Source organism: Stegostoma tigrinum, chromosome 1, assembly GCF_030684315.1.
Source record: "Stegostoma tigrinum isolate sSteTig4 chromosome 1, sSteTig4.hap1, whole genome shotgun sequence".
Classification (NCBI taxonomy): domain Eukaryota; kingdom Metazoa; phylum Chordata; class Chondrichthyes; order Orectolobiformes; family Stegostomatidae; genus Stegostoma; species Stegostoma tigrinum.
The window spans coordinates 135,896,092-135,915,470 of NC_081354.1; the positions used below are offsets into that span (position 1 = coordinate 135,896,092).

General features: G+C 43.2%; 1 long non-coding RNA gene across 1 annotated transcript in view; it reads right to left on the reverse strand.

The window, feature by feature from the left end:
- Positions 1 to 251: 251 nt before the first annotated feature.
- Positions 252 to 19,379, reverse strand: part of LOC125446919 (uncharacterized) — an 85,780-nt gene continuing 66,652 nt past the window's right edge. Inside the window, exon 3 of the long non-coding RNA XR_007246499.2 lies at positions 252 to 346. This is a non-coding gene — a long non-coding RNA (uncharacterized LOC125446919). The remainder of the gene's footprint in view (positions 347 to 19,379) is intronic.

Consider the following 19,379-nt stretch of genomic DNA (forward strand, 5'->3'; position numbering starts at 1 on the left):
CCACATTACTCCAAATTTCCAGGTACTTCAATGTATGACAGCAAACATCATTTACTGGTATTTTGCTCCTTGTTTTCTTTGTTGATTTAATGTAGATTCTGTAATGCCTTTTGTCCTTTGTACAGTATTGCAGAAAGGCACTTAAAAGTAAACAAAAACCTGTGTTTGAATATAAAAAGAAAACACTTACCATTTACCTTTGATGCCAAATCCACAAAGAGCTTTTACATTCTTTGGAAAATTACATCGGCCTCCACGGTCTGTGAGCTATGACTCACAGCGTTATCCTTTTCAATTGTCAAAGCTACTTTTTCATTGCAGCTGTGGAATATTTACCACCATTTACCTAAACGTAAGGTCAATTCAACACATTCATCACAAAAGAGAGCTGAGAACAGCTTAAAAACATGTCTTCTACACTAGTGATTTAAAGAAGTAAGTAAAATTTGTTTCTTTCACCAATGTGTTCTATATGCATTCTGTAGACAGAAGGTGCTTTCATTGTAAGATATAGAAATTAAAATTTGTATTATGCTTTAGTTTATCTTACAACTGAATGCATATGTTGTTTCATATATGAGGGAGCTGTTACTGTTCTTTCACCTGATTGTCATAGTTGACAATATTGGTCCTTATTCAGAAATTTGATTTTGAGTTGGTTAAAAGTCATACTTATTTGAGTGGCTTTACAACTGACTCCGATGCATTTATTGAGCAAACCCCATGATTGGGCACCAGCTCCACCATGCAGCCAGTAAACAATCTAATCACACCACTCTGACTATCCACAAAAATAGGGCCTCCAATCTTTCTATAAGGTCTCACACTCACTCCACCTAATCAGGTCCCAAGGATTTATCTACCTTTTTGCATCTGGGCCCAGAACTCTTCAAGGCCAGGGTCGTCTATAACCCTCTGTACTGAAAATCAGCAGCCTTCCAGCAGCCCTGTTTCAGTCAGTATGGGAGCACCGTGTAGGGTAGACAAGGGCACAGGGAAAACAGATACAAAGGGCATACTCTAGGGTGATCACTTTCAGATTCTATGCATGGTGTGAATTAATTTATAATGTTTAGTTTGAATGTGTTTTATGTTGCTTTTCATTTTGTGTTGTGTTAAAAGATATTGTGTGATGACAGTAACAGGAAGAGGAAAGGAATATGGGACTTTTGATGAAGAGGGTTTTGGAGCTGAGGCTATTAAAATTGCACTTGAATTTGTTCACACAGAACCTGAGTAGGAAACAATTGTCTAGTTTGCTGCCTTCCTCTTCATCCTTTTCATACCTTGTGCTCCAGCTCCTCAATATTCATCTGGTGGGTGGGTCAGGGATTGTTCTGTCACAATGACAAGGTTGTACACCACACAGTGTAGCTCTGCAAACTTTAAGACTCTCTTAGCTGAGTGCTTCAAGACCTCTGGGAATGTTCTAGGCAGTGGGCCGTTTATTTTAGTCCGTGAATTGTCTGCTTTATAACATACCCCGTGCCAGCAAGACTCTCCTTGCACACGTCCATGGCATAGGTACATGGGTTGCAAAAGGAAGTCATATTGTCACTGACTAACTATTGCCATTTACCCTTTAACTCTTGTAACTATCCCTTAGTTTTACATGGATGATCAATTATAGCTGGCAAAATGAACAGTTGCAGAATGAAGGCATTATGAACACTGTTAGGATACTCTGCATTATCTATATATGAGCTGCCATGGGTTCACCCCACTGGTTGTTGAGGCAGCGAATAATGCTTCCGTTTTGGTACGTGATAGAGCTGAATTAGGGTGTCAAGAACACAATGTGCATGCAGTCAGTTGAACTTAAATCAGGGAGAGTTTGGCAAAGTTTGCCAGTTCTCATGCCCAAATTGTCTGCTTGTCTTTAGCCAAAGGGAATGAAAATTGTGTCTTTTTGTAGCAGGGGCCTTTATATTATCCCTGTGGAAAGAGTGACCTACAAATTCTGACGTATTACTAATATATCTAACTCTAGCCTAGACTGAGCCATATTCACAAAGCTCAAAGCCACAATGACTGTCATTGCATTGGCAATATGACTCTTAGACTCATGTGAGCTGTGGCTGCAACAGGTCGCAGATTTCCGAGAAGATTAATCCATCTGCTTCAGTAATATCCAGTAGGGAAAGAAGTCTACCATCCTTAGTTGGTGTAGTCCGCATGTGACTCCAAACAAACAACATTGTTGTCGAGGGTGGGAGTGTTGTAATGGCAGCAGCGGGGGTGGGGGGGGGATCACTTCCAAAAGTTATGAGAGATTTATTTCTGAAAGGGATGGAGGAGTCAAGATTTGTTTCCCTTCTTGAACCGCTGCAGTTCTCCTGCTGTGGGTTGACCCTCAATGCTATTAGGGAAGGAATTCCAGGATTTTGACCCAACAACAGGGAAGGAATGGCGATATATTTCTAAGTCAGGATGGTGAGTGGATTGGAGGGGAACTTGGAGGTGGTAGTGTTCTCATATGCCTACTGCCTTTGTCCTTCTAGATGGAAGTGGTTGTGGGTTTGGAAGGTGCTGTCTGAGGATCTTTGGTGAATTTCTGCAGTGCACCTTGTAGATAGTACACACTGCTGCGACCGAGCATCGGTGGTGGAAGGAGTGAATGCTTGTGGATGTAGTGCCAATCAAGCGGGCTGCTTTGTCTGGATGTTGTCAAGCTCCTTGAGTGTTTTTGAGGCTGCACTCATCCAGGCAAGTGGGGAGTATTCCATCACACTCCTGACTTGTGCCTTGTAGATGGTGGGCAGACTTTGAGGAGTCAGGAGGTGAGTTATTTGCTGCAGTATTCCTAGCTTCTGCCTTTTGTAGCCACGGTGTTAATGTGGTGAGCCCAGTTAAAGTTCTGGTCAATGGTAACTCCCAGGATATTGATAGTGGGGGATTCAGTGATGGTAACACCATTGAATAGTAAGGGATGGTGGTTAGATTGTCTCTTATTGGTGATGGTCATAACCTGTCATTTGTGTGGCATTAATGTCACTTGCCACTTGTCATCCCAAGCCTGGATATTGCCCAGATCTTGTTGGATGTGAACACAAACTGTTTCAGTATCTGAGGAGTCACGAATGGTGCTGAACAGTGTGCAATCATCGATGAACATCCCCACTTCTGACCTTATGATGGAGGGGATCATAGGAGGTACAACATAGGGGTGAACTATATAGTTAATGAGGTGAGCTGGCTAATATACAGTGAATGATTCCACAGGCCTCACAGTGAAAAGCTTCAAAATCTCGCCACACCTGACACCTGGATGTTTTCTGAATTGGAGCCTGAAAGCCTAAAGTTGTCTATCATTTTCTTAATGCATAAGTTTTGACCACCAAGCTCAACTTGCCAACTAATAATCACCCATTCCTCATGTTGTAGAAATTCCTGTGGTCAAATAAAAGATGCTATACTAAGTTTTAATTTGTATGCGAGGCAAAAGGTTTTAGCAACATACATCTGTTTTCAATAACATTATGTAGTCAAACTTTCCCTGGGGAAGTAATATGTGTGATTTAATAAGGGTAAGATGGTTAAGAAGGCATATGGTACATTTGCTCTCATTAGCCAAAGCATTTAAAAATAGGAATGTTATTGCTGGAACTGTATGAAACTTTGGTTTGGCCACATCTAGAGCAGTTTAGGGATCCACATTATAGGAGCATTGTGATTGCACTGGTGAGGGTACAGAACAGATTTACCAGGATGTTGTCTGGATTGAAATTTTTTTAATACAAAAAGAGATTAGACAGACTTGTTTGTTTTGATGGAGCAAGGAGACTGAGGGGGTCATGATTGAGATGCATAAAATTATGGGGCGTTCAAGCAGAAGGAAACTTCTCCTCTGGTTGACAGATCAATGCAAAGATTAAAGTAAGGTGCCAAAAGTTTGGGGGGGATCTAAGGAAAAACATTTTTCACCTGGAGGGTGTTGGGAATTTGGAACTCTTTGCCCATAAGGATGGTAGAGGCAAATATCCTCTTAACAGTCAAGAAATATATAGATATACACTTGTAATGCAAAGGTATTCAAGGCAGTAGGTCTAGTGATGGATAATGGTTTTAGAGTAGCTAGGTACCTGTTTTTAACTGGCACAGACTTGATGGACTGAATGGCTTCTTTCTGAGCTGTCAATATCTCTGACTCTATTAAGCTCAAACTTAAATGTCCCTTTGTTTTTGCTTTGTTTGTTTAGTTTGGAATATGATCACACAATTGGAACAATATTGAATAACCTAAGTAAAGGCGAAGGAACAAAAACAGAAGTTGCTGGAAAAGCTCAGCAGGTCTGGCAGCATTTGGGAAGAAATAAAACAGAGTTGACATTTCGGGTTCGGTGACCCTTCCTCAGAAAAAGTGAAGGATGGTTGGAACAAGGTTTTAAAAAATTGTGAAACATGATCCAAACCAGCCACTCACAGCCAGACCATCTGTCATCTGACCAGCATGCATTGTGTGGTTGCATATCTTTCAAGAGAAAAATGGTTGTGAGCAAGAGACAGTAACTAACTTAAAGGAATAGCATGACAAGAGATCTAGACAGGAATTAGCTAAACATACTTAGACTTAAATCAGCAGTGTTACAAAGGAATGATAATTAATAAGAAGCACAGGATTTAAAATTGATAACTTTCATTGAGCTTCTACAAATTAATGGGAAAATCAAAGAAAACCAGGCAACTAAGGTTATACATCAGTATCATTACGTAGGTGTAAGAGAAGTACAATTGTTTAATGGATCTCCTCCTCAGCAGTTCCCAAAATATGCATTGATTTACAGGTCTATTATTGTCTATCAATATATCTTTTAAAGCATTATCAAGCAAAGGATTGTCTACACTTGCCTCACGTATAAATAGTTGATGGAGGTAGTTGACATTATTCATTTAGGATTAGGTGATAGATGAGCTAAGTGTGGGATCATGTTCAATAGGGACTGAGATTAGAGAGTGGTGAAAATAGTCTCTTTATTGAGCATCCGCAATAACACAGTTCGAGGTGGCGATGGAATCCAAAGTACAATTTTACAGTAGCCTTCTTATACAGTCGTTATGTACATTAGAATTTAGCCTATCGTGCTACATAATTGTATCTAACATGTGCAAAGGTTTGCATGATATCTGGCCTTGGGAAGCAGGAGATGGTTTAAGCATTTGTTAAACTCTGGCTATTACACATGATGGGATTAGAAAATCTGTCCAGTCTGAGCTTATAAAATTAAGAGGTTTTCGTCCTTTTGTCTTTAAAGTTAACAATGTCACAAGAAATACTCGACCTATATGATCTAAATAAGTGAGAAATTATATACTAAATAAAAGTTTTAGATTTTATTAAACTAATCTCCCGCAGTTGGGTCATGAGCTTTCATTTACTATTGCCGGTTTTCATTGTTCATACAAATTCATTCATACTTTTTCACGGAAGCATTGTTTTGACAGTAAGTTTCTTAAAGGGGGTAGCAGCCCTATTTAGTATGTATTTATAAAGTACATACTTGTGGAGGAAACTGTTTGATATCTGCAACCTTGTTCAGGTCTCAAGAGGTGGTTGTTAAGGGCTAACTAATATTATAATCTTTCTATAGTTTCATGTGGGTTATGGAGATATGATGGCAGCGATGACATTGTTCTGAGTAGGTTACAGTATTAACACTTATTCTGGGGTAGCCTTGACAGGTCTAAACACTACTTGCAGAATGGACTGATACATTTTGAAAGGCATAAAGAAACAGTAATGTGTTAGAAGGGATGTTTAATCTAATTTATAAAATGCACTACAAAAGCACAGTTTTATGAATGAGTGAATGGAAATGCAGTATAGTAAACATGGAGTGTTGGTAAAGAGAATCACAATACAGTATCTCACAATCCTCCCTTTAAATTCTGCTGAGATCCGTCGAAGAGAATCACTTAATTCTTATCATAGCCTAAATGTGTCACTTGGGTCTTTTAGATGATGAAGGGGCTTACAGAAACAAGGCTTGTAGTTGGGGTGGTTCATATTTTTAATAGCTTGTTGGCAACTGCACTTAATAATACAGGAAATAACATACACAGCTAGAATAATAATCATAAATATTGTGAGTTCCTGTACAATGGACCTCCCTAAGGATCACAGCTATCCTGTAGCCCAACTCCACACGGCAGAGAGGGAAGATTGTTGGGTCTTTGCAACCTCCTTCCTAAGATTAGTAATACTTTCGGGGTCATAGATGCCACATTCTGTGGCAATCAGGGCACAGGTGCTCCCTCTCTCAGCTAAAACAATACCAAGTGCCATTCGGTTCTGGAGTGCTACTCTGAGAATGGCGACTATTTCATCATTTATTCTGCTAAGGGCAGAGAATGTATCATTTCCCACCGTTTCAAAAATGATGTCAGGGTTATAGTTTCTCTGGCCAGTTTGGCCATATCATAGAAAGGAAATTCAATAGCAAAGTAACACTCAGTTTCAGAGAAAGCCTTCTTGTGCCTCCAGCGAGGAAGTTTAGTAGAGTGAAACAACACAATGTGGAGCTGAAGGAACACAGCAGGCCAGGCAGCATCAAAGCAACAGGAAAGCTGACGTGGGGAGAGAGATAATGGGAACTGCAGATGCTGGAGATTCCAAGATAATAAAATGTGAGGCTGGATGAACACAGCAGGCCAAGCAGCATCTCAGGAGCACAAAAGCTGACGTTTCGGGCCTAGACCCTTCATCAGAGAGGGGGATGGGGGGAGGGAACTGGAATAAATAGGGAGAGAGGGGGAGGCGGACCGAAGATGGAGAGTAAAGAAGATAGGTGGAGAAGGTGTGGGTGGGGAGGTAGGGAGGGGATAGGTCAGTCCAGGGAAGACGGACAGGTCAAGGAGGTGGGATGAGGTTAGTAGGTAGCTGGGGGTGCGGCTTGGGGTGGGAGGAAGGGATGGGTGAGAGGAAGAACCGGTTAGGGAGGCAGAGACAGGTTGGACTGGTTTTGGGATGCAGTGGGTGGGGGGGAAGAGCTGGGCTGGTTGTGTGGTGCAGTGGGGGGAGGGGATGAACTGGGCTGGTTTAGGGATGCAGTGGGGGAAGGGGAGATTTTGAAACTGGTGAAGTCCACATTGATACCATATGGCTGCAGGGTTCCCAGGCGGAATATGAGTTGCTGTTCCTGCAACCTTCGGGTGGCATCATTGTGGCAGTGCAGGAGGCCCATGATGGACATGTCATCAAGAGAATGGGAGGGGGAGTGGAAATGGTTTGCGACTGGGAGGTGCAGTTGTTTGTTGCGAACTGAGCGGAGGTGTTCTGCAAAGCTGACGTTTTGGGTTGGCACTCTTCTTCAGAAATGGGGGAGGGGGAAGGGATCTCACAAATAAATAGAGAGAGGATGGGTGGGGCTGGGGAAGGTAGGCGGGATAGTAATAGGTCAGTGCAGGTAGGCAGTTGTGGGGATTGGTCAGTGAGGTGGGAAGAGTGGATAGTGGGAGAGAAGATGGACAGGTTGTGTCAGGTCAAGGAGGCAGGAATGAGAGGTAGGGTTGGCCATAGGATGAGGGCAGGAGGTGGGAAGAGTTTGAAACTGGTAAAGTCCACATTGAGACCATTGGGCTGTAGGCTACTGAGATGGAATATGAAGGGCTGCTCCTCCAGTTCCCAGGTGGCATCATTGTGACACTGGAGGAGGCCCAGGATGGACAAGTCACTCAGGGAAATGGAGGGGGAGTTGAAATAGTTTGCAACCGTAAGGTGTTGTCATTTGTTGTGCAAGAGTGCAGATGCTCTACAACCGATCTCCGAGCCTCCACTTGGTCTCACCGATGTAGAGGAGGCCACATCAGGAGCAGTGGATACAATAGACCACATTAGCGGGTGTGCAGGTGAACATCTGTCTGATGTGAAATGTTTGTTTGGGGCCTGGAGGTAAGTGGGGTGATACGTGAGGACAAGAGGTATTCTGTCTTTGCTTTTGTTGTGGGAGGGGATATGAGGGCAGAGGTACAGGAAACGCAAAAGATGCTCATTGGCAACCAACATTGGAATGCCACTGCAGGGACCTTTATAGTCAAGACTAGGCCCAGCTCACAGATTAAACTGGCTACATCTCAGGGCTGCTAACTTGCTCTCTGACCACTTGCTCACTTGGAGCCTAGTTGTATGCAAACAACATCCATGCATTGCCTTGCCAAAGCCTAAAACTTATCTGAACTGTTGAATTGATGTTCTCTTCTGTGCAGACACACAGAAAAGCTGCTTGTGCTTGTTGCTAGGGATCTGTCAGGGACAGGCAGAGGGATGGGGAAAGGGGGCCTTGCTATATGGCACACTGAGACATCAGTTTAACCTATGCCGGCTGCCTGTATGGCAAACATACTGCACGTGTATTAAAGCAAAAAGTAGGTATGGGGCTAGTTCTCCCTCCAGTCAGAGGGGAGAGTTGGGGGAATGATGGCAGATATGGGTCAGGTGGCACTGGTGCCATCAGTCAAAGACACAATCTGAACATAGTCCAGTCACTTGATCTTTGTCGGGCATCAGCTGGGATACTCATGGTCAATGGATCTGTTCGAATTCAGTCTGAGGAGTGGGCGATGTTCCATTCTGCAGCGCCATCACAACATTCAATAGAATTGTGTAAAGTCAGTCAGAAAGCTGCGAAGATAATGGTCAAGTCTCTGGTCAGTGACATCTGCTCACTGAAGTTGGTCGAAGGACTGGGGTGAATATAGTCCTGGAGGTCAGTCTGTTGATTGATAAGGAAGGTGCAAGGGCTGCCTATATGGGCAGTGAAGAGATTACTGCCAAAAAAGGTGGAAGAGTCAAGGCTAGGGTGGGTAGAAATTTAGGATGTATGTGGGCTTTGTGGAAGAGAGATGTAGAGAGTGACAGGCTATGGGTGGGGTGGTTGTTGGTAGGAAACACCACGATGGGGAATGGAGGACCAGCATGGGAATTGTTAATTACAATGTCCAAGAGACAGGGAGAACAGTTAGCAGCAAAGTTCAATGTGTATGAGGGGATAGGATGGAAATGGGCAGTGAGGGTAGAGTGGCACACAAGGAAATTTAGAGGGATACCTCGTGACCGGGTAAGGCCAGATGCTAATGATGTTGACCACAAGCTGCATTTCCTGCCACCACTTGCCATTCTTCAGGTGTACAATGCAACTGGGAAGTGGCTAGGACAATGCCCAAGGTGGGCAGAGTGATTAACAAAATGTACCTTGGAGGGGCAAAGACATAAAGTATACATTTGCAATCTCTGACTATATATTTCATTTGCAAACATTGCTTTGCAATTTTTGATGCATGTAAACAGAATGTGTTGATTCATCAAATGCTGGTCAAAGCTGGATTGCACTTTTCCATTGGTGTTGATAGAGAAGTTAGCAACAATGTCTAAAGAGGAGATGAAAGCTGGATAAAAGCAGCCCAGCACCTGTGAGGTTTTGAAGGGTACTGTGGGACAAGGGGACAATTGCTGAAACATTTGTTACAATAAAATGACAGTGAGGTCTAATGAATGCAATGAGAAAAGCGGGCCCTCCTTTTTGATGTTGCATGTTGGTCATTCAAACTGCACAACACCTACAGCAAGATATCGCTTTTTTCGAGGGGAGAGAAAGGGAAACAAAAGGGATGGAGGAGTTGCCTTGCTGATTAGGGATTACATCACAGCTGCGTTTAGGGAGGATACATCGGAGGGATCTTGCAATGAGGTATTATGGGTGGAGCTCAGGGATGGGAAGGGTGAAATCACAGTCTAATGAGTTTTCTACAGACCTCCCTACAGCCCACGGGAGACAGAGGAGCAGATATGTAGTCAGATACTAGAAAGGTGTGAAAAAGGGGGAGTAGTTATGGTGGCTGACTTCAACTTTCTTCTTATTGACTGGGACTCCCTTCGAGCTGAGTTTTGGACGGAATCCAATTTGTTAGAAGTACCCCGGAGGGCTTTTTGAGAAAGTATGCCGACAATCCAACCAGTCAGGGGGCCATACTCAATTTGATTGGGGCATGAGCAGGGAAGGTGACTGATGTTTCAGTAAGAGAGCATTTTGGGCTCAGTGACTAGAACTCCATAAGAATATGATAAAGGAAAGAGGGGCCCTTGGCTGAGGGTGTTTCTTTGGAAAAGGGCCAATTACATCCAAATTACACAAGAACTGCGGGTTATGAATTGGGAGCAGTTGCTTGAAGACAAATCTATCTGGGAGGCTTTTAAAGACCAGTTGCTTAAAGTGTAAGACATGCATATCCTTGAAGGACTCTGAAGGATTGGAATGGCAGGATTCAGGAACCACAGATGACAAGGGAAATTGTAAACTTAGTCAAAAGAGAAAAGGAAGCATATGATAGGTCTAGGCATCTACAAACTGATGAAACCCTTGAGGAATATAGAGGAATTAGGAAGGAACTTAAACACAGAATTCAGAAGGCTGAAAGGGGCCAAGAAATATCTATAGCAAACAGGGTCAAGGAGAATCCCAAGGCTTATTCTGCATATAATCGAAGGAAGAGGGAGGCAAGGGAAAGAGTTGGCCCCCCTCAAGGACAAAGGAGAGAAGTTATGTGTGAAGCCACAGGAAGTGAGAGAGATCCTTAATGAGTATTCACCAAGGAGAAGGGCATGACTGCTGTTAAGGTCAGGGATGAGAGTGTGTGAATACTCTAGACAATGTCAATATATTAAAGGAGGAAGTTTTGGGTATCCTAAATTGCGTTAAAGGTAGACAAGCCCTCAGGGCCAAATGGGACCCAATCCAGGTTACTGTGAGAGGCAACAGAAGAAATAACTGGGGCATTAACATATATCTTCATATCCTCCTTGATCACAGATGAGGTTCCATTGGACTGTAGATTAGCCAATGTTGTTCCCTTGTTTAAGAAAGGAAACAGGGATAATCGAGGAAGTTGTAGGCCGATGAGTCTGATATCTGTGGTGGGGAGGCTCTTGGAAAAGACACTGAGGGGCAAGACGTATACACGTTTGGAAGAAAATGGACTAGTTAGCAACAGGCAGCATGATTTCATGGAGGGAAAATCACGTCTCACCAACCTGACAAAATTTTTTGAAGAGGTGAAAGATAATTGATGAGGGGAGGGCTGTGGATGTAATTTATATGGACGATGTAAGATGTTTGATGGAGTTCCACATAATAGATTGGTTCAAAAACTTAAATCACATGGGATTTGGCGTGGGTGGCTGGATGGACATAAAACTGGCTTGGTCATAGAAGACAAAGGGTAGTGATGGAAGGGTGCTTTTCAGAGTGGAGACTGGTCTTATGTCTCAGTCTTATGTCTTCTATGGTTTGTAGTACATATAAATGATCTGGAAGAAAATGTGGCTGGTCTGTTAGGTAAGTTTGCAGATGGTGGAGTTGATGTAAGTGCCAATAATTGTGAAAGGATACAATGTGTTATAAATAGATTGGCGACTTGGGCACAGAAATGGTAGATGTAGTTTAATCCAGATAAATGCAAGATGATGCATTTTGGAGCATCAAACTTAGGTAAGAATTGTACCATTAATGGCAAAATCCTTAAGAACATTAACATACAGATGGACCCGGGTGTGCACATCCACAGCTCCCTAAAATTGGCAATACAGGTGCCCAAAATGACTAAGAAGGCATATGGCATGCTTGTCTTCAATGGACAGGGCACGGAGTAAAAGAGTTTACAAACCATGTTGCACCCAGATAAAACCCTTGTTGGGCCACATTTGGAGTATTGTGTGCAGTTTTTGCTGCCACACTGCTAGAAGGACAAAGAAGCTTTGGAGATGGTACAGAGAAGGTTCACCAGGATTTTGCCCAGTTTCCAGGGCATTGACTATGATGAAAGGTTAAAAAGACTCGGATTGTTTTCACTGGAAAGACTGCAGCTGAGAGAAGACCTGATAGAGGTCTACAAAAATTATGAGAGGCATAGATAGCGTGGGTAGTCAGAGGCTTTTTCCCAGCGTACAAGTTTCAATTACAAGTGGGCACAAGTGCAATGTAAGGGGAAACGTTTAAGGGAGATGTGAGTGGTAGGAGCCTGGAATGCACTACTAGAGGAGGTGGCTTGCTGGTGACATTTAAGAGGCATCTGGAAGGTTCCGTGAATAGGGAAGGAATAGGCGGATGTGGACAGAATAAGGGCAGAAGGTTTGTTTTTTAGTTTAGTCAGGGCATGATGATCAGCACAAGCTTGGAGGACCGAAGGGCCTGTTCCTGTGCTGTACTTTACTTTTGCTCTTTCTGTTTGGTGCATATGCTTCTAGACAGTTGCAGTGAGACTGCTAAAGATGTGCTTTCAGAACTTGGAGCAATCAGAGTGAGCCCTCAGTGCAGCCTTGGTAGAGTGTACCACAACATCATGATGTGCTGTGCTCTGCTCAAATAAATCAGGCAACAAGGTGATGCAATAGATGCTGAGGAACTGGATAAACTAAATGCAGTTGGTGAAGGAGGAGGCTGAGGACACTGAGCTGGAGGTAACTCTCCTTGACCATGAGACAATTCCGCTGTGTTGGACACTAAAAGGCAGACAGGACCTGATTGAAACCATCTTCCTGTAGATGCCAGCTGGTGTAGCAGATCACCATGGACTGTCAAGGTCAAAATGCCAGCAGCTGGATTGCAATGTTGGGCGAACTGCAACCTTTCTTTGACTCCTTTGTTTTCTTTTTGCTGGCTGTCAATAAAAGCTAAAAATGTGGACTTGTCTAACTGCCTGCCTGTGTGTGATATTCTCCAACTAAACAATAAGACATGGCTAAAAGTCTTGCTGGGTCTCACAATAATAATTCCACCAAACTACTCAATGCAACTCAAGCTTAACCAATAAGTAAGATTTAGCACATTGAAATATGAGATTGAAGCCACTTCTGTTGGGTATAAGCGAAACTGTTGCTTAAAATACACTTCTCCCACTACGATGACATCCAGGCAGTGAAGACTTTTACAACTTAGTTGTTTAAACCCATCAATGTTCTTGGAGGATACTGCTAGTGTGTTTTGTTTTTTCGTAAACTGAAATTAGTATAAACAACAAAAACCTTATTGATGCATTGTTATGAGTAAAGGATAAATGATGATTGGAGCAGATTATCATCCACACTGTCTCTAATAAACAGCTTTATGTTCTTAAATTGCTCCAGATTGTGACTCCCCATTTATTCATTCATTCACAGGATGAGGATATTGCTGGCTCGGCAGCATTTATTGCCCAGTGGGCAGTTGAGTCAGCCAGATTATTGTGGGTCTGGAGTCACATGTAGGCCAGATCAGGTAAGAATAGCAGCTCCCTTCCCTAAGGGGCATTAGTGAAACACATGGGTTTTTCCTGACAATTGATTCAGGCTCATCATTTGATTTCCTAATGCCACATATTTATTGAATTCAAATTCCAACATCTGCCATGGCAGGATTTGAACTAGGGTCCTTGGAACGTTATCTGGGTCTCCAGATTAACAGACCAGCAATAATACTGCTAGGCCATCGCCTCGCCCGAGGAAGCACTAATTGTAGTTAGTTGTCAACAAAGTCCCACAGGACCATAGAAAGAGAGCTGACCAGTGGTGAATTTAACCTGAGGGTGACCGTACCTCAGGTGAAGGGCAAGGTTGAGATGGCAACATATTTGTGGTGGCCCCAGCCATTACGGGAATTAAACACATGCTACTGCTGTCACTGATTTGCAAACCAGCTCACTCAGTCACCAACTCCCTCTGTTGTAGTGATAAGGTTGATATCTAAGAAATAAATTGAATTTTAAACTCCTAGAGCGCAAACTAACAGGATTTTAAGGAAAGGTGAGGCTAGGAGATAAAACTCACAGGATAACAGTAAAATGTAAAAAAAAGTTGTACTACATTGTCACCGATATTGTGATCATTATGATCATGTAAATCTCAGGAAATGAGCTGCCTCTTATGCCAATTTTCCCCACTCCCCCATCAATGAATGATTTGATTTTGTTATGGAAAGGGCCTCTTTAAGAGTTTCAGTCATTATGCAGAAAGCATTCAAATTGTGGAGGCTGAGTCAGCCACTAATCAAAATCAAAGTCTGATCTTTTTCAAGTGAATCAGCGAGGTGCATGCTGGCACGTAGGAAGCTCTGCAGATACACTGTGATGACAACCAGTTTCCATGTTGGCGCAAAATCAGCAAAACATTTATGAGGAAGTAATCACATAAAAGAGGTAACCCTTTGGAACATCAGATTTAATTCACTTGCGTCTTTCAAGTGGTTATCACACAAGACTGAAAGACAAGCTAAAAATATTGCACAGTTGAAACATCGTTGCAATTTTTGGAGGTAAAAAATACTGATGAGGAGAACTGATATATAAACATAGACGGCAAATGTGCAGATTGACTAGTGTGTGGGTGGCGGTTAAACAAAGCTTTTTTGGAAAGTTTGACAGAAGAAAGGATAATTAAAACATACATCAAGAAAGACTCACACACAATGCTTGATGATGTTAGCTGATTGGTTACAATCGTTAAGTCAAGTCAGAAAGTGCTGGTATTGCACAGCCGGTCGCTGTGCACCATGACGGAAAATTCCGGCTCTGAAGTATTGTGTATTGGGCGCCCTTTCAGGATTACATTTGAAATCCTAAAACTTGCTTTGTCTCTTAAATAATGCTGCACATTTGCAGCATTCTCTGTTGGTGTAACAGGTCAGGTGCTCTGTGTCCTCACTCCTAGCAGGCCTGCTGTTACCTTGCTGAGTCAGGGTCAGGCGCCTCTTAACAAATGCAGGGAAAGCACCGTATCAGGCAGTTGCTTGACCGGAGGGTGGTATTCCTTCGGGGAGGGAAGGATTTCTTTGTACGTGTGGAGGTTGAGCCAGAGACCACAAGTTTCAGAACAATGTGCGAGCGGAAAAGGAAAGAGTCTGAATGGCCAAAAGCTCCCCAGGTCGAGAGAGGAACTGATCAGGCAAACTACACACAGTGTGCAAACAGTTGTGAGACAGGACCGAATCCTCCTGAGTTCGAGAAGCGCCCAGGATGCTGCAGGCACTAGTCACGGTCCAGACGGCACAGCAATTCGTGCAGGTCAGGCAGCATCGGAGGAGCAGGAAAGCTGGCGTTTCGGATCGAGACCCTTGAGGAAATTTCCTGAACAGTCCCGACCGGCAACGTCAACATTTTGCTCCTCTGATGCTGCGTGGCCTGCTGTGTTCCTCCAGCTCCACACTGTTGTCTCTGACTCCAGCATCTGCAGTTCTCACTACTTCAAAGTATTTCGCGCTCCCTAAACGAGTGGAAGACGAGGGATATTTTAAAGAAGGGTTCTGAATTATGTCGCATCTCCTCTGTGATGTAGAACACTCTCGGTCAATCTCCACCACACCCAATCCCCCAGCACAGTTTAGCGAAGAAGTCTGTTGTTGTGAGAGATAATGGGAACTGCAGATGCTGGAGAATCCAAGATAACAAAGTGTGGAGCTGGATGAACACAGCAGGCCAAGCAGCATCGCAGGAGCACAAAAGCTGACGTTTCAGGCCTAGACCCTTCATCAGAGAGCTGTAGTTGTATTTGCCCTCATTGTCACTATTGGGATCTCGCTGTCTGCATGTGGCACTCGGTAAGGGCTGCTTCAAACGAAAAAAACTGACATTGCGGAAGAAACTCAGGATGCCTGGCGGCATCTGTGAACAGAAAGCAGAGTAAATGTTTTGGGTCCAGTAACCTTTCTTCAGAACCGATTATATTGAAGAAAAGATCAGTATTTATGCTGAAGATCGGGCGTGCGGGGACTAAAGGAGAAAGAATACAGGAGAAGGTGGAGCTCTGAGAGAGAAACAAAGAGAAAACAATGAGATAACAAGGTGTAGAGCTGCATGAACACGGCAGGTCGAGCAGCAAAGCTGACATTTCAGGGGTCTAGGCCTGAAATGTCAGCCTTTTGCTCCTCTGATGCTGCTTGGCCTGCTGTGTTCATCCAGCTCTACACCTTGTTTTCTCTTGTGGGTAACAATGGTTGGGCAGACAAAAGGATTTGGCCTACTGTGTTCATCCAGCCCCACACATTGTTATCCAGGATTGAAAAATAGTACACCAGGGAGAAAGCAAAGCTGACGATAAGGGCTATTAACAGGTAAACATGGATTGGCTGTGCTGATGCAGCCTGAGGTGTGGGGGTGAGTAAATAACAGAAAAAGACGTTGAGGCTCTAAATTTATTGAATTCGATATTGAGTCCAGAGGGTGCAGGGTTTCCAAATGGAAAATGAGGCGTTGTTCTTCCAGCTTGCTCTGAACTGTGCTGGAGCACTGCAGCAGGCCTGAGTCAGAAACATTTGCCAAGGAACACAGTGGTGTGTGGTAACCAGCTGCTTGAGATAGTTCAGCTCTGCCAATTCTGTGTTGTCTCTCTTGTGTCTCGGGTCCACCTAACTGTCAGTAGTAAAGGATACTCTAGTGGTGACTGCACAAAATGCATATTTGTATTCATTAACAGGATAGTTTATTGTGTGATAACAATGAATAAAACTTAAAATTCTGGCTATGAATAGCAGTTGTGAGGAGAAACTAGATAAGCTAGGTTTGTGTTCTTTGGAACAGAAGAAGTTGAAGGGGATCTGATTAAAAAAATATGAAAAGCATACACAGGACAGATCATGATAAGCTTTACCCCACAGCAAATGTTGAACCCTCTCCCCATCCCCCTTTTCTGATGAAGGGTCTAGGCCCGAAACGTCAGCTTTTGTGCTCCTAAGATGCTGCTTGGCCTGCTGTGTTCATCCAGCTTCACACTTTGTTATCTCGTTATTCTTAAAAACCCATTCTCTTTCACTCTCTGTGATTAAGAATTCCACAGCTCCTACTAAGTTTCTATCAATAGTTTTATAGTTATAATTTGGTGTCCAGTCCTGACGTATATAAGGCACCGGAACCTGTCTGTGATTTCAGTGCAAATGCTAAAACATCTGCAGACACAATGCCTAGTCCATCAAAGTTAATTTTGCAGAGGTTGTGCCTGAACTCCTCCTGAATTGCCTCCAGTTGTCAGTGTCAGAGAGATTGACAGCACAGAAAAGGCGTTTTAGCCCACTGCATCTCAAAAATAAACATCAAAATATTATCATCCCATTTTTCAGCACTTAGCCCATGACTTTGTATGCTTTGGCATCTCAAGTACAGTCTACCCTAACGTACGCACAGCACATCTCACATGATATCAGCCACTCTGTCAGAGACCTGAAACCTGGTCTCTCACATAACAGACAGGGATGCTAGCCAAAATACTAACAAGGATTTGGTAGTAGTATTTGCTTGAATGCATTCACATTAAATCCAGAAGAGGTATTGCTAATGGAATTTCTCTTGCTTTTTTTTTCATTTTAATTCTTTCATGGGATGCTGGCATTTCTAGCAAGACTGGTACTTGCTGCCCAGCCCTGATTTCCCTTGAACTGAGTGACTTGGTGTGCTTTTCAGAGAGTATTTAGGAATCAACCAAATTGCTGTGGGTCTGTGAGTCAAATATAGGGCATTGACGATCAGATGAGTTTCTTTAACAATCGATGATTATTGTCATGGTCACCATTACTGATCCAAGCTTTGGACTAATTAATTCATTGACCTGCTGCAGATGCAGATTTTTAACCAGGGCCTCTTGATCATGAGATCAGTGACAATTTCCCCCAACGTGTCAGTGATCCACATTCTACGTCTCACAGCAGCACAGTAGTCTGATGATGACAATTTCTCTGAACTCTGGCAGAGGTCTTTGTTATGAAACACTCAATTATGTAGTTCACAAGGCTGAGCTGGCACAGTGTCTCATGCGGCTTGTGAAGTTGATAAGACTTAATGGTCTTCAGCCCTTTTTCAGGATTATGTATCACTTCACAATGCACACAACTGAACTGTCATCCAAATGTATTCCTCTGCCCATCTCTTAAAGACTCACAGGATGCTGACTTGTCAATTGTGGGAGAAGACAGTCTGTACAAAAACTTTATCTCATCACTGAACCTTTCTGTTGAGTGAATTTTTCCTTTTTTCACCATAGCCCATCGAATAAGGCGTCAAGGGATATGGAGAGAAAGACCACCAGCCACAATTCCATTGAATGATGGAGCAGGCTGGAAGGCCCCTGCTCTAGTTTCTACATTTTTGCCTTTCTAAGAATCATATTCATCTTTGATAAAGACGGATGAAATATATTCATTTCATACATTAACCATGCCCTCTGCTTCTGTCTGAAAATCCCCTGTCTTTGGCTTTAATCCACCTTGTGTGGCACAAATGTTACTTTCCACTTATCAGCCCAAGGTTGAATGATGCCTAGGTCCTACCATGCATCGGCATGAACTGCTTGAGTGTCCGAGGAGTTGCAAATGGTGCTGAACATTGTGTAATCAGTGAATCTCCACATTCTGCCCTGATGAAGGAGGACAGTAAGCTAAGAAGAAAGCAACCAATTGCTGAGCCAAAGGCACTCCCCTAATGGAACTAAGATAAGTGCTCTTTAATAATTCTACCTTATTTATTGGGTATGACTCCAGACAGAGGACAATTTTCCTGTTGATTCTTGTTGGTATAAATTGGACTTGGGCTTCTCATTCTGACTTAGAGTCAAACTATCTCTTTAGTAAAAGGCGGTTAGCCACATGTTTAATGTTGAAATTCACCTCTTTTGTAAAGATTTGTCGGGCAAGATAGTAAAGGCAAGGCAATAGCATACTGGTAGTATCACTGGACTACTAATCTAGAAACTCAGCTCATGATCTGGCTTGGCATGGCACGTGATGGTGGAATTTGAATTCAGCTAAAAACAACCTGCACTTAAGAATCTGTCGATGACCATGAAACCTTTATTGATAGTCAGAAAAACCCATCTGCCTCATTGATGTCCTTCTGCAAAATAAATCTGTCACCCTCACCTGGTCTAGCCTGTAAGTGACTCCAGAGCCACAGCAATGTGGTTGAGTCTCAACTGCCCTCTAAAATGGCTGAGCAAGCTACTAAGTTGCATCAGTCACTGTGAGATCTCGAGAAGATATGAAGCCAGGTGGATCACCTGGCATCGGCCAAGGAAGCAAGTTTCCGACAGTTAAGCAATCCCATAACCAATGGATTGATCTCGGTCCCCACCATCGCAGATACCAGTCTTCAGCCAAGTTGAGTCATTCCACGTTATATCAAAACACAGTTCGATGCACTGGATACTGCAAAGGCTACGGGCCTGAGCAACATTCCGACAATAAACAGATAAATAGAAAGCGGAACATAACACCAGCGTTTCACCGGAGGCTCACTGATGATGTTACCTAGAATGGTGACGAAACGTCTGAAAACAAACCTTCCAGCTCAGCGAGCAAACTCACATCCAGATCATCCATTCCAACAAAGATGCAGAAGACCGGCTCTCCAAAAGATGTGGCTTCCCTCGCCCAACT